The 16351-nt window shown below is 38.4% G+C and overlaps 1 pseudogene; it reads right to left on the minus strand.

Moving 5' to 3' along the window:
* Nucleotides 1-1086: 1086 nt before the first annotated feature.
* On the minus strand, nt 1087-1617 carry LOC131405451 (T cell receptor alpha variable 14/delta variable 4-like; annotated as a pseudogene).
* Nucleotides 1618-16351: the final 14734 nt, after the last annotated feature.

Genomic DNA, 16351 nt, shown 5'->3' on the forward strand with positions numbered 1-16351 from the left:
GAGGTGGAAGGAAGACATTGGAGAGAATGAGTATTTTGGATTGTGGAACACTGATTGAACAAAGAGGGCCTGGAGGTGTGCAAAATGAGCCATGTGATGGCAAATCTGCTTTTGGAGGAGTGGTAAAGGGAAGGGCAAGAGCAGAGAAAGAAGATAATTCATCCTCTCCTCCTTCACAGTGTCCCTCGAAGAGCCACTAATTATTGACCACTTTGTGGATAAGACTGGTGGGAGGAAGGAAAGTCTACATTATGGAAACTGACCTTTTCCGTGCTGTTCCTCCAGCTCCTGGTAACTACCATTCTACTTTCTCTTTCTATGAGTTTGACTACTTTAGATACCTCGTATAATTGGAATCATGCAATATTGGTCATTTTGTGATGTATTTCATTTAGCATAATGTCCTCAAGGTTCATCCATATTGTAGTATATGTCACAATTTCCTTCCTTTTTAAGGTTGAATAATATTCCAGGTGTTAATAAGATGGAATGAGCATTAGCATAATGTTTGTCACCTATTAGGCACCTTAGACAGTAAACAATAGTACCATTAACACAGCTAATGAATCTAAATTAAACTAATTCATTAAATAGTATAAAACGGCATGATACACAAGAAGAGGAAAAGCACAGAGATTTCACAGCCTTTCTTATTCAAAACAATACCTATAACATATATTCAATAAATATTTATTGAACAAGTTGACCTAAAACTCCACAATTCGCACATAGTTTTATTGATTTTTGAGTCAGATGTTTCTGACTTTCCTTAGTCATTTCATCTAGCTCAACCTGATAACCAAATGGCAAATTCTTTATTGTGGCACTTCTTTGGCTTCAATAAGCAATTTCAAGCCAATGATTCAGGGCTAAGGACATTTTTGATGAGTGATAATTCCAGAAAGGGTCTACGAACCTAGAAAGGTATTTTCTTAGAGTGAATGCTTTACTTCTAACCCTACACCTGTGCTGCCACAGCCCTAGCTACTTCCTGTCTGTGATGCTAGTTTCCTGCCTCCATCCCTACAGCAGGTGCGTGTATCAAGCAAAGCCCTGGGGTTTTGGTACACCACCTTCCAACACATCTCACACTGTGGGCTCTTTCAGTGCACAGAAATACACTGCAGAGTCCTCCAGCTGTGAAGATGAGATGACAAGGTTGATGGATTTGTTTTCCTTCTGGAAAATCAATGAGTAGCGACCTTCTGTGGCACTTTCCCGGCTATAAGAATCCTGACGAATAAGGAAAATCATCGCCCCACTGCTGGGCTGCTTGTACCAGAATAGACTATAACTTCCAACACTGGTATCATATCTGCAAGTTCAGGGTCACAGCCTTCTTCTCCTGAACTAACATTGCTGGTTGCACTTGAGTTACTTTCTGGCCAGTACTGGATCCTGAAGGAAAAAAAGATAAAATCAGAAGGTTTTGGGAGAAATGGTGTGGGACAAAGAAATTCTATTTTACACTCTGCTACCCCTCCTTCCCTGGGTGCCCAGAAGACACTGCCTGTACCCCTGGTCTTTAGGTTGTAGAGGAGGCACATTCCCACGTGGGCTTTCCCTACCCAGCCACATTGAAGCCAGGACCACTTTCAAAAGGCTGGAGAACAACATTTTTGTATTCTTCCGCTAGATGGAAAATATCTTGTTCTTCAATGTCAAAGCTCTACACTGTGAGATGAGGCTGACACGATGAAACAAGTATTGCTGGGTGTGTGCTGCTGCAACCCCAGAACAGGAAACGGGGTTTTCTGGGTGTAGCAAGCTGTTGTGAGTCACATCAAACTTCTCTATGCACTGGCTGAGAGTCTCGCCCACCAAACTTCCTTTTGCATTAACCAACCCTTAAATTGATAACAATTACATCTGAAAATAAGCATGGGTACACTTTCATATTGAAAGGAAGCTTGATGATTTGACCCACTGCTATGTTCAGTGTTTGCATCTGTGATGGAACTGGGTGGGTGGCACTTATTTAAAAATACTACTTGCAATGGACTGTGGAAACAACATAAGATGTAATAATCATGGATCCTCACACCAATGTGTGCTGTTATTTCACCTAAGGTAGAAATAAATCTGCCAGCCCTGGTGGTCTAGTTGTTAAGATTCAGTGCTCTCACAGCCATGGCCTGGGGTTGGTTTCCCAGTCAGGGAACCACATCACCATTTCATTGGTTGTCATACTGTGGTGGCTGCATGTTGCTGTGATGCTGAAAGCTATGCCACTGGCATTTCAAATACCAGCAGGGTCACCCATGGTGGACAGGTTTCAGTAGAGCTTGCAGGCTAAGAAAGACTAGGAAGAAGGACCTAGCCACCTACTTCCAAAAAAGTTGGCCATGAAAACCCTATGAATAGCAGCAGAGCATTGTCTGATACAGCACCGGAAGGTGAGAGGATGGTACAAAAGAAAAACCAGACAAAGTTCTGCTGTGTTGTATACAGGGTCACTAGGAGTCAGAATCAACTTGATGGCACTAAGAACAAATAAAGCAATCACTTTACGATAAGAAGGCAAAGCTGTTTGGAATAATCATTGCAGCTTTTTCAACCTACATATTGATACAGCAGTATAACTCCTCACTACTGATATCTTTCCAGTTGCTTATCTTGGGACTAAACAGCAGAATAAAAACTAATCTCTCTTTACTGAAGACTCGAATGAAGCCCTCAGACATAGAATCCTGTCACAAAGTTCCCTTTCTCTTCTCTATTTAGTTTTGACAGCTAATCTCTCTTCAGAAAGGCTAGAATAGACACCAGAGTTTGGTCATTTGGTTAGAAAACCTTTGAATTTATATTTTTCCCATTACCTCAATTGGGACACTAAGTGAGCCACAACAAGCCTCTATATTCTGTCTGCCCAGCTCTAAAGGGAATATACTGTACACTCCATAGAACAGCTGATCATAAGATCTTTGATTGTAATAAACTTTTCCTTGTGTAGGAATATAAAAGGAAGGCCATACCCTATGGATATTACTCAACAACATGGCAAACAACAAAGACCCATTGCACATCATGCCTATCTCTTGATACAGTAGTCAAAATTATCCTCCTTGTCTCAAAATAAATGTAGTGTCAGCTAAACGGGTTGAAGCATCTTCAGATCTTGCACTGGGTCACTATTAAATCTGATGATACCACACAGAGTACCAATGTTCTGCTATCTATAGGCAACCAACAGTTTTCTACCAATTGATTGACTAATTCTGAAATATTATTAATTTCTCCTCATATTATTTGACTCTGTTACACTACTCAACTAAAGGAATCTCACGATTGTGCTTGTGTCTTTCAAGAAGTGTCCACGTCCAGTACAGATCTTTTGGACACTCTAATACCAAATTCTGCATTAATAAATTTTGTAATAATCTTACCTTAAAAATTGAAAAGAGACAATATTAGGCTGGTTATGCAATAACTACTCCAGACTCCTTTATAAAATTCAATCCCTTAACAGAAACAAAATTGATTCAAGTGGCTGAACTTGCGGATCTCTCTTGGACATGTCAATTTACAAAAAATTATATTTAGTGTTAGTCAATATGTTTTTAACGTAGCTCAAAGCTTCCAAATACTATGGAGACAATAAGGTTTCTTAACCATCTAAACTTTTCTTAACTTTTCATCTATCTTATGTATCCCTATTAAGAATGGACACCAAATACATGAATTATTTGATGTCTTCATACAAATCAAAGAAATTCCCGCCATAAAGACAAAGTTTAACAGTATAAAAGACACTGTAGAAGCTAAGGAAAAAATGCTTGAGGAGATCATCATGCTAAACATGACTTCCTGACTAAAGCCCTTATGCAAGCTCCTCTTTGAGAACATAAAGAACTTCTCCAAATCCATGGAAAAATTCAATAATTCTATCTTAAATGCAGAAAATTTGGCCCCCAATTTTGTAAAGAGTCACTTGAAATGATTGATTTGTTACATTCATGAGTACAAGATATACCAAAGCCGGGACAGCTGTCTGGTGGAGCCAAATGATCTCAAATGAATATTTGCTAAAATCCTCCAGAGACAACACATCACAGTAGGAACATGTTGGCTGCAATATAAACAAACACTTGTGGAGAAACTTTTCTAGTATAGCAGAGAATGGGGCCAGTTCTTGTCTTTCTTGGAACTAATAAAATCCCAACAACTGTGAAGATGGGATACGAATTGTAATACTGTCCCAAGGAAACATTTGAGTATCTGCAAAAGGATCTTAAACAATTGCATTCCCTCCATGGGTCATGTGTGTACTGGTAATAGTATTTTGTTTTCTACACGGATTGAAGCACTCTCTTGTCAGAAAACCACAGCACTCATGGGAGTTAAAAATCAACTTGATTTTGTGTTTACTATTTGTGCCATTTCAATTTATCTATATATAGGGGAGAAAATTTCTCTGTGACAGCAATGAAAAGTTTTCTCTCACTCATAAACTTCGTTTTTCTTATCGCCGCTCTATCCTCTGAAAAAACAGAAAGAACAAATGGAATATTAAAACTGAAATTAGTGACTATAGCAGACACCCTGGAACTCTTATGGCCTAATGCACTGTTAGCCTCAGCTCTCATGTCCCTACATTCTTCTCCTCACTAAGTCACGTGTTGTCCCACTATGAACCGGTCACTGATAGGCTCATGTAACTCCGAATGTCCCAAACCATACATATTCCAATCTTTCATAAACTGAACTAGATAACAAAACCCATGATACCCAGTCATTTCATCAACAGCCACAGGTTACCTTTCTTTAATTAGCCCTTATAAAACTTTAACTTGTTTGACTTGGTGCTCTGAAAAAATTCCAGAGAAAGACCGTCATTGAGACTTGTGAAAAAGACCTTATTAGATACTATTTATTACCAGTGCGGCAGTTAAAGTACAAGAAATTGATCCTTGGTTACTAACATGACATCATCCATCCTTAATTGTGAAGAACTGAAGTTACTCACACTAGACATCTTACACTGAGGTTCAGCAGTGAATCATCAGAAGCAGACAGTCCACAGGAGATGAGTGCTGACCCAAGATCATTGAAACAAACATATAACAGCATAATGTAGACAGCTCCATTCAATACCATTAGAAGAGAGTTCTCGTAGATGCTTAGAACCACTGATGCAATACTCTCCTTGTAGTCTTTCTTTTTTGTTTTTTTTTGTTTGTTTGTTTGTTTTGGCAAGGAAGATTAGACCTGAGCTAACATCCATTGACAATCCTCTTTTTGCTGAGGAAGATTGGCCCTGGGATAACATCCATGCCCATCTTCCTCTACTTTATATATGGGACACCTGCCACAGCATGGCTTGATAAGCGGTGTGTAGGTCTGTGCCCGGGATGAGAACCTGCGAACCCCAGGCTGCAGAGCAGACCATGTGAACTTAACAACTATGCCAGTGGGCCGACCCCTGTCGTCTTTGTTTTTGTTTTTTTTTTTTTCCTTTTATTTGTCCTTTTAGTGATATTTTCTCACTTTAATGGTGGAATGTTATATATTTCTGGTTTACCCTTCTTTGATGTCTTACTAATAAAATAACTTGCTTAAGTATAGGCTTTATTTGAGGCAATACCCATCCTAATTCTATAATTCAGCTATACAAAGCCATTGCTAGTGCAAGAATATTAAAGAATTATTGGATATGTCAATTCAATGCCAACTCCTGGAAAAGCCAAAAAATAACCATACCCAAATTAGTAATGCTAGAGTGAATCTTCGTCAATAAAATTAAAATGTTATAAAAATGTTATAAATGTTTATAAAATGTTATAAAAATATCGATAAAATGTTATAAAAATGTTATAAAATGTTATAAAATATCTATCCTTAAAACGTTATAAAAATATCTATTGATAAAAACTTAGGATAGATATTGCACAACTAAACTTTTATACAGAACATGACTCAACCTGAGTATATGAGTTAGTCCAAGCTTCAACTGTACTTCTCCATTATCGATTGCCATAGTGTTTTTTGAAAACTATAAATCGAGTATCTAGAGGAATTCAAACACTTGATGAGTTATTCCAATAAATGACTTAAAAGTTAAAATATCAGGTGTAGAAAAAACTGAAGGTGGTGGCAGAAATGAAGATCATACATATGTCCAGTGGATGTGCCTTCTCACACTTATATTCAGACTTCTCAAAAGGTTATGTATTGTGTGGTTCAATTCACATTACAGTCTTAAAAAGATGAAAATACGAAAGAATAGACCAATGTTTGCCAGGGGTTAGGAATAGGAGTGTGTGTAATTACAAAAGCATAGCACAAGGGAGTTTTTGAAAGCAATGAAACTGTTCTGTATTGTGATTGTGTGATAGATACGTGGACTATACCGTGTATTAAAATTCAAAATTCACAGAACTGTGCACCAAAAATAGTCAATTTTTCTATACGATTATTTAAAAAATATAAATTAACAATACTAAGATCAAAATGGTGAAATAGGAATTTTCTAGCATCTTCTTCCCAAGAACACAGATTTTGACAATGATACGTGAAATAGAGTGCCTTTGTGGAAGTCCAGGATTCAGGCAGAGAGAAGTTCCAGCACACTGTTGGAGCAAAAAATTCTGAGATTGGACAGATTGAAGAGAGCAAAAGGAACAATTTCACTTTACCCTCATCACCCCTCCTGCAGTCTAGCACAGATCAGGGTCAAGAGAGACCTTCTCCCACCACGATTTTTCCTGGAGCACAAAGTGAGACTATGTGAGTGAGCACCTGGCTTCCCTAGCTGTGCAGGATGCTGCCAAAGAAATCCTCTTCTTTCTTACCCCATCCAGAATACTGAGGTGTGCTGTGCAACTGAGGAGTGGGAGCACCTAGGAGAACAGCATTCAGGGCTCTTGGAGGACCTTAAAGGGGCACGGATCTTATTAACCATGGCACAGACTCCATTAGTAAGCCCTCCAATGAGCCACTGGGGTGCCTCACTTGCAGATCTCCCCAACTGGTTCACAGGCACCCTCAATGCTAGATGCCTCACACACACACCACCCATGCTGTGGCCAGCTTCCTGTGCATGCCAAGAGGGCAGCAAGAGTGAGCCTTTGCAGATGGCTAGGGAGCATGTGCATGCACTGCCAACTCTGTGGAATTGGGAGAAACCACATGAACTTGAGCGGTCAGCACCACCCTAGGAAAAGTAAGCGAAAAGGAAGCTGTCAACATCCAGTCTGGCTTCGTAGGATCAGGAGAAGGCCACCAAGTTTGTAGTAAATTGTCCAGAAACAATAGGAAACAAACACAGCAACCGTGTGAAAGTTTAAAGCTTGAAAGTGTCTGAACCTGAGCTGTGCACTGACTCTGCACACTTTCCATTGGGTAAATTCTCGCCTAAATCTGATAAAGCAGTTAAACCAATAGCAACTGCACCTTCTGTCTTCTAACTTGGTTTAAGAAGAATAAATCAGTAAAATATAAACCATGCTTCCCTCTCACTCCATTATCAGTCTTGGAGGAAACAAACCAATCAAGACTCAACTTGCTTCTACTGGACAGGAGCTAACGGTTATAGTGAGGAAAATAATAAGAGCCAATTGAGGTGTTGGGCTACAATACTGACCTTTCTTGTTCAGATGTTTTAAACCTAATTTAATCTAATGAGTTTTCCTATAAGAATAAGCCAGGTAGCTAACAACTAACAACCATAATTCAGACAAGAGAGATCATTGTCATCATACCAATTGCCAATTGTATCCATCCTCAGAAGAATATAGGGGATCTTGAAAATAGCCTACCGGGGTTGGGACAGTTAGGGAGTTAATTACTTATACAAATCCTTTCTTTCCATTTTTTTTATCTGTGACATTAAAACAAATAACTTTTTGAAAAGAAACTTCTGGTAGTAATGTTAATTCAACTAAAACATGCAGATGAGGCAGAGATTTTTGGCAAGCTATTTCTAAACTAACCATTAGTGCAAATATTTTTGTGCAATATACTAAGAGTTGGGTGAGGCGACTGATAAACACGTATATAATTTTTTCATATACCCTAGAAAGAAATATTTTAATCATAACAGTAACAAAAAATTACACGTCTAGGAATAAATTTAATTAACTTAAAACAACAGAGCTTTATTGAGACAGACATTTGTAAATGGAAAGAAACATTATGTTCTTAAATAATCAATCAAATACATATTAAGTAGTTTTGTCCTTTATAAACTAATTTATAAATTTAATTCAATCACAAAACAAATTAAAATTACAAATAAATAGCAGAATTCACTTTTCCTTCATTCTTTAACAAATATCTAATGATAATGAACTATGTGAAAAAGTTTGTGCTAACTACTGCAGACATAGCAGTGAATAAAACACAACTCTCTCTAAATTCTATGAGGAAGTAAACATAGACAGGTTCCTAAAAAATTCTGTAAAAGAAGAATATATTTGTGAATTTAATCTGAAGCTCAGATTGGCAAATCACTGCCTATCTTAATTTCCCTCAAACACATAAGCAGTGTATACCATCACTGGGCTCTGAAGGAAAACCCAAGTCATGTTTTCTCAACAAGGAAGTGGTCAGAGGGCACAGAAAGGGCTGTCAAATTTTGCGACAAATATAGAGAGGAGGAAAATAAATATAAAACTGTAATTTAGGAAAATCTCTCACAGAGCTATTAAAAAGCAGATGTTGGAAAACACTTGATGAAATGGAGAATGCTGAATTCAAGATATAATACTAAGTGAAAAAAATCATCATACTAATTATAGTAAGAATTTAAGAAAAGAGTAAACTGAATATTAACAGTAACATTATCTGATTACAGAATTATCAATTCCTTCTTTTTGTATTTTATGTATTTTCTATATTTGGCATGTAATAAAGTTTTATAATCAGAAAGATAATAAATACTATTTTTAAACACAATATTTAAAATTCTATTCATAATAGGGATTGTGATATTGATACCAAGAGGTTATTTGTAGGAGAGGAGTCTGAATAACAAATGTAAAGTCATCTTTAAAGCCTGGATTTCAAAATAAAACTAACTACTATATTACTAACTCCTTTCAAGAACCCATTAGGCAGCAGTCATCCAACAAAATGTTTTGACCCTTCCAGGGTCTTCTTGAACCTAACTTTCCTATCATATGCTTTTAATGTCTAGTACATTAGATTCCACTTGCAGACAAACAATATGATAAATGCTATACTTGAAGGTCTGTCCCAAAGGAAGGGGGGCTGCCCCAGTCACAGCTTTGAGTACAGGTTGCAGGTGTCTGGGAAGCAACGTGTGCGCGCTGCACAGAAGGAGACAGTTGAGTCTCCAGGTTGGGTGGCTGCGACGTGCAGGGAGACATGCTTGGTCGTCTTATTCAATAAAACAGTGAGTCTTTGGTCTTCTTTTTTGTCCGTATTTGAATGAATGTCTATAATGAACTGGGGAACTCTTCCACGTTCATGCTTATACCAAGGAAAGTAGTTTGAGTTATGGTCTGAATAAGTACAGCTGATAACAGAGCTGTTTCCCTCCTGGGCACTAAGGGTTGAAGGATGTTGCTTCACATTCTCTCCTTGGCTTAACCCTATGGAGAAAGAAAAAGTGAAAGAAAGAACATTTGCCAGGTCGTTACACTCCAGAATTTTCCTTTTCTACAGTAACTAGAGGAAACCTAAATAAAGCCAGTCTCTTCCTTGGCTTCTAAAGAGTATCCACTAATATACTCTGTTTCCCAAATCCCTCAACTCACAGTCCAGCTGCAGCCACAAGAACATGAAGAAAGCTTGAAGGCATGTCTTCATTGTTCTCCCAGTGTAGGATCAATTATACACTTGCAATCTCCAGCCAGCAGAGCAACTTCTATCATCAAGTTATCCCTTCTTTTCTCTAACAAGATAGTAGTTTCTCAGATTGTCTACTCAGCCAAAAACAGAAAGACTCTGCTTCTGTCATAAGCCCATTCATTCAGAATCCACTAAAATGAGCCCTCCACAAATTCTCACCAGCAGAGGTGCACTGCCATCTTGTGGTCACAACTCTAACTACTGAACTCGCTGGTTAAATGTTCTTCTCTTACCCTGTCCTCATGAGGGACTCAGATGCATAAAGCCAGCAATAGTTCAAACAAATTATGTCTTACATAAGAGAAAAAAACACAGTAGGAATGTGGAGATCAAGATTTATATCTCTGCACACTACTGAGTCATTGTTAATAAGTTGGAAAGAGGTAGGTGCTGTTGGTGTTTATTCAGCGATGGACTGGGTTTACATGTTTGAAATCAGGAAAGCACCATCATTCACTCTCTCAAACAAAGAAAATACAAAACCTTCCTTTTCAGCCAAATCTACCATCCTCATTTGCCTGTTATGGGTAAAAAACACTGTCTAAGAGTAACATGTAAACTAAAATTAGAGTAAGAGAGAGAATATCATTCAATATTTCATCTGCCTACTATCTCAGACTCTGCTTCCCTAAGCTGATCTTGCCCATAACCTTGCTATTCCCAGAGAATTGGCAGCACCAACAGTCAAAATGTGGAATCTTCCCTCAGTAAAGATGACTGTGATAAAAAGTAATGGATCAGATCTCAATAATGAGGGAGCAGGCAGATAACTTTCATGAGCTATTAATATTTCAACCATAGGAAACAGTTTGATCCACAGATTGGGTTGATTTGCAATGGGAAACCTGACATGCTTTAAGAAATCTATTCCAATGCTATATGTCTTATATTCTACAAAGTACTCAAAGAAAGAATAGAAATTTTCAGAAAACATAAGGCTGCAGATTCAAAAAATATAACCACACATAAGTTTATTCTTGAGGTGATTTCATTTTCTCATATTAAAATGAATGGCATGTTCTAAAATGCAATTACTGACCCGTATCCTTAGTGCAATTTCTTCTAAAGTATTAGCCAACTCTCCTGTCATGCCTTCCTGCTTCCATGGCTGTTGCTGACTCAGATTTTCTACTCTATCAGAGTGACTATAGTTAAGAACACTGCATTTTTTACTTGACAGTTGCTAAGAGAGTAGATCTTGAATGTTATCACTATAATAACAACCAAAATAACTTGGTAATCATGTGAGGTGAAGGATGTGTTAACCAACCTTATTATGATTAAATGATATATGTGTATCAAATCATCACATTGTACACCTTAAACTTACACAATGTTATATATCAATTATATCTCAATAAAGGTGAAAAAAAATTGAAAAGGACAGCAGTTGAAAATGGATGGCATATCCTAAGTGCAATGACTGACTCATATCCTTATGTGGAATTTTCTCTAAAGTGTAAGCCAACTTTTCTGGTATGGACTCCTGCTGCCCTGGCCATTGCTGGTCACTGCTGGATCATTATTCTACTGTTCTTCTCTCAAACTCCGCTACAACTTTCTTTCCTCAGGACTTTGATCAAGTCCTCCACTCCCGTAAGTTTACCGAATTATCTGTCTCTGCCAAGAGAGAGAGAATTTCTTATCCACTTTAATTACGCATCCATTTTAATTTCTTGGAATTTTCTGATTACCTCTGTGACAATAAATCTAGTGAAGCCTAAATATTGCCTGTGTCTACTGGGCAGATAGTAAAAATAGTGATGACTCTGAAGAACTGATGACGAGAAATGGTCCCTGGGAAAGCAAGACTACTTCTTTTCCAGAAGTAGAAGACCTTTTCCGGTGATTTGTACTCACGGTCCTCAGGAATTACAAAGAATAAATCTAATCCCTCAACCACATCTCACACCCTTAAAGATTCAAAGACTGCTATGGTGAAAAATATCAACTTAATATATAAATATATATATATATATAAAACGTGTGTTTTTACATATGTAAGACTTCTAGATTCTTAGGATCTTCCATTCTCTCACCCATTCCCCATAAAATAAGAATTCTCAAACCCTTCTCTGGGTAAATTTCCTTCTTCTTGGAGACAGATACTTAGATTTGCCCTTTTCAGGTATGGCATCCAGAACTGAATGCAATCGTCTTCCAGCTGCATGAGTCTTCTAATTCCAATTATCATTTTTGCTGACAATGGGTGAGTTATGCTCATTCAAAAGATGTCCACCTGAAGGATTGAATATAATTTCTATTTTTAGGAAGGTCCTTAGAAATACATGTGGGTTTTGAGATGGCATCATCAACTTTGGCTTACTTGTACAGAAGACAGTGAGTGACGGATTCGGTTGCTGGTAGAATAACAGTGGCTCAGCCTGAGTCTTCTTTCCTGCCTAAGGGGTCAAACATTTACACAAATTGGAATTCTCCATTTGGGTGTTCAAACTGATTGGACCACGGCTTTCTCACCCAAACTGCAGAGATCTAAGTGGCTTGGCTTTCATCAGATGGTTTCACTTTGCTTAGCAGTATGGTCCTACAGGGAAGAAGTAGGGGAAAGAATGCTAAGGAGGAGGAGGAAATCCAGTTTCTTTCTACTTCCAGCTCATTTGCTATCTAATTGTTTCATACTGGCATCTTGGATATAGTTTCTGTCTTTGTAAAATGAAGTTGGACTAAAGGATTTCTAATGGTCCTTCTAGCTCTAAAATATTTTTACACTATTTAACAGAGCAAATATTTTTTGAGGATTGGTTGTGTGCAGTGTGGACTGGTGTGAGAGTGGAGAGAAGTAGCCTGCATCATGGAAGTCTAAGACCATTTTCACATCCATATGCAATCTAGTGGGTCTGAGCTTGCCCTTAATCAATCGTTGGTCCTCTTCAGAAGCAGACACTGGGTCCTTGGGATGAGTTCCCATCTGGGTTTTCATTTCTCCTATGAGATCATGATGGATCAAGGAGAACCTAAATTTACACTAAAATGGAATAAATGGGACCTTACTCACTGAGTGTAAAGATCACCACAGACAGTGAGATTGAGGTGGATCCATGGCTGAGCCATAGGTAAGCAGGATGTTCTTCTGGAGATTTACTTCTTATATGTGTATCTGTAATATATCATATATATCTTGTAGGAAAAAAAGAAAGAAAATCTTAGCAACTGGGAGAACCTAGAGGAGGTAGATGAGCTTACTAATATGTAAAGCAAGAAGCACTTTCTAAAACAGCCTAATTGTTTACTGGCTTCTGGCTTTCTCCTTGACAGTTTAGCTTCAGTGTTCAAAATTCCCAGCCAGCGTTGGCTATATAATTTTTGAGATCCAGCAAAAAATGAAAATTTGAGATCTCTTATTCAAGAAGCAGGGAAAACTTGTCATTAGGTAATGTTTCTAGAGGAACCATTTTTCTACAATGCTTTAACTCTTCACACAAATCAGTTTCATGTATTTGAATTTAATTTTTTTAACTTTCTTTTTTTTTTTTTTAGCAATTTCAGGTTCACAGAAACGTTAGAAAGAAGATACAGAGATTTCCCATATACCTCCTACCCCCACACATACGTAACATCTCACATTATCAACTTCCCCATGAGAGTGGTATATTTCTTACTATTGATGAACCTACATTGACACATTATAATCAACCAAAGTTCATAATTTATCTTACAATTCACTCTTGGTGTGTACATTCTATGGGTATCCGTCATTATGGTGTCACACAGAGTCATTTCACTGCCCTAAAAATCCTCTGTGTTCTGCCTGCTCATCCTTCCCACTCTCCTCAACCCCTGGCAACTGCTGGTCTTTTTACTGTCTCCATTTTGTCCTTTTCAGAATGTCATACACTAGTAATCACATAGTATATAGCCTTTTCAGATTGGCTTCTTTCACTTAGTAATATGCATTTAAGGTTTCCCTATCTTTTCATGGCTTGATAGCTCATTTCTTTTTGGCGCTGAATAATGTTCCATTGTTTTGGATGTACCACTGTTTATGTATCCATTCACCTATTGAAGGACATCTTGGCTTCTTCCAAGTTTGGGCTATTATGAATAAAGCTGCTATAAACATCTGTGTGTGGGTTTTTGTGTGGCCATAAGTTTTCAACTCCTTTGGGTTAATACCCAGGAATACCATTGCTGCATCGTATGGTAAGAGTATATATAGTTGTGTAAGAAATTGCCAAACAACTGCTTTATTGAAATATCCATGTATACACTTTCATTTTGTAATAATTTACCGACAAAGTTTACTGCACCCTTTTGCTGCGTGTCAGAGATGCAGATAGCCCCAAGCATGCACAGATGCAACAAGTGGTCCTGCCACTGCTCAGCTCACACACTGCCTGCTGTGACCATGAACCTGAGCCTGTGTGTGTTCTTGTCCTGTGTCCTGCTGCCCCATGTATCTCCTCTGCTCACACACATGCTCCATCCACTTATGAGACTTCACTTATAAAACACAAGTCCAGAGATAAAATTGTTAAGGATTTCAAGACAGCAATAGCAAAGCATTAAACCAAGGGCAGGGTTCCTTCTACAACTGCACAAGTCACATGCCCAGGAAGTTGGCCTTGCTCCCAGCTTCCTGGAGTCTGCCCCTTTGTCTTCATCTTAATTTTTAGGGTCTCAGTCCTTCCTATCAATGCCCTTTCATTAACATAAAGGACAGTTGAGGTTGGAATTCTATTTGTGTTGTAATATTTCCACAGACAAGTTTAAACTTCGGGTTTGGTTGTCAGAAGTCTTTAACTCGGGCTCCAACAATTAAAGTTTTTTATTAGAGTTGTCCTGGAAGCTTTCAGCTCCCTTTTCCAAACTGTGAACATGTTACAAAATCATGAGTAATAGGGCCGGCCCCATGGCTTAGCGGTTAAGTGCGTGCGCTCCGCTGCTGGCGGCCCGGGTTCGGATCCCGGGCGCGCACCAAGGCACCGCTTCTCCAGCCATGCTGAGGCCTCGTCCCACATACAGCAACTAGAAGTATGTGCAACAATGACATACAACTATCTACTGGGGCTTTGGGGGAAAAATAAATAAATAAATAAATTAATTAATTGAAAAAAATCATGAGTAATAGATTCATTCAAAATGCAAGAAAGAGTAATGAATTTTAATGGAACAGAATGAAAATTTCCATGAGCTCTTGGGTGTTAATTAGATGACCTAAATGGATATTTTGTCAGTGATGGATAATGTGTGTGTACAACGCATGTAAACACATTGTACTAATGGATCAGTAGAAATAATTTGGATTTTGTAATTCTGAAGAGTCTTTCATATTAGGTGGCTCAGAGTATAAGCTCTCATGTCACCCCATCTTCACTAATTTAGTAACAATTTGAGCTCAAGCTAGTCGTTTATGTTCTACAATCCTCACTTTATTTATGAATAAAATGAGGAAAAAGTACTTATTGACAGGGTATAGTCACTATCCAAATAGATAATATATGTAATAAGCTAGGTAGAGTGCTTGACTCTCAAAAAATTATTTTTACTATATTTATTATCACCAGGAGTGAAAAAGCTGAATCTGGTCTTTAAAAAACACACACTATCTGGGGCCAGCCCAGTGGCGTGGCGGCCCAGGGTTTGCAGGTTCAGATGCTGGGTGCAGACCTACGCACCACTTACCAAGCCATGCTGCGGTGGTGTCATAGAAAGTAGAGGAAGACGGGTATGGATGTTAGCCCAGGGCCAATCTTCTTCACCAAAAAAATAAAATAAAATAAAATAAAATAGAAACCACACGCTTTATTTCCTTTTCCTTGAAAGTAGAACCATCTGCAGTTAACTGAAAAACTAACTCATCTTTTTCTATTTGTTGACCATCGTAGCCTTTTCTCCCACCTTTTCAAGCCTTTTCCATGAGAGAAATTTCCATCGTTTTAACAGACCATTGGATATTAGCATCTTTATCAGTTGCTTTAATTGGTCCATATTAGAGCTTTTTACCTGCAAAGGGATTCCTGGGAGTAAAAAGAACAACAATAACAAAAACCCCCACAGAAATGAAAATCCTGAAGGGTCTAATTTTAGGAGGGGAAAAAAGTGCTGGAACATGAATCTGAAACCCCAAAGCTGTGCAAAGGCTACTATGGGGGCAACAAGGCCACTTCATGGAAATGATGGGACTGCAGGCCCAGCTGCAGTTTGGGTACAGGCAGCAGAGCACCTGGGAGCACTGTGCCTCACTGCACAGAGGTAGGTGGCTGAGTCTTCCAGTTGGGAGGCCATGATGTCTAGGGTACTATACAGTTCCTTAGAATTCAGTGTGGAGTTTAATCTTCCATTCTGCTTCATCCCTGAAGTCATGTAAAACAGATTGATGAGGCCACCCCCAGGATTCTGTCTGAACCACTGCACATTGTTCACTATGGTAGAAAAATTGCACCTCAGAGTAGAGCTGGCTCCCTCTTGGAGGCTCAGGGCTGAAGGACTCTGCTCCACATTCACCCCTCGCACCCCTGCTTGGAAAGAGAAAAACAAACATAAATGATGTCACTGGGGAGTGATTGATCCAGTTTCT

Source organism: Diceros bicornis, chromosome 5 (genome assembly GCF_020826845.1).
Source record: "Diceros bicornis minor isolate mBicDic1 chromosome 5, mDicBic1.mat.cur, whole genome shotgun sequence".
NCBI lineage: Eukaryota > Metazoa > Chordata > Mammalia > Perissodactyla > Rhinocerotidae > Diceros > Diceros bicornis.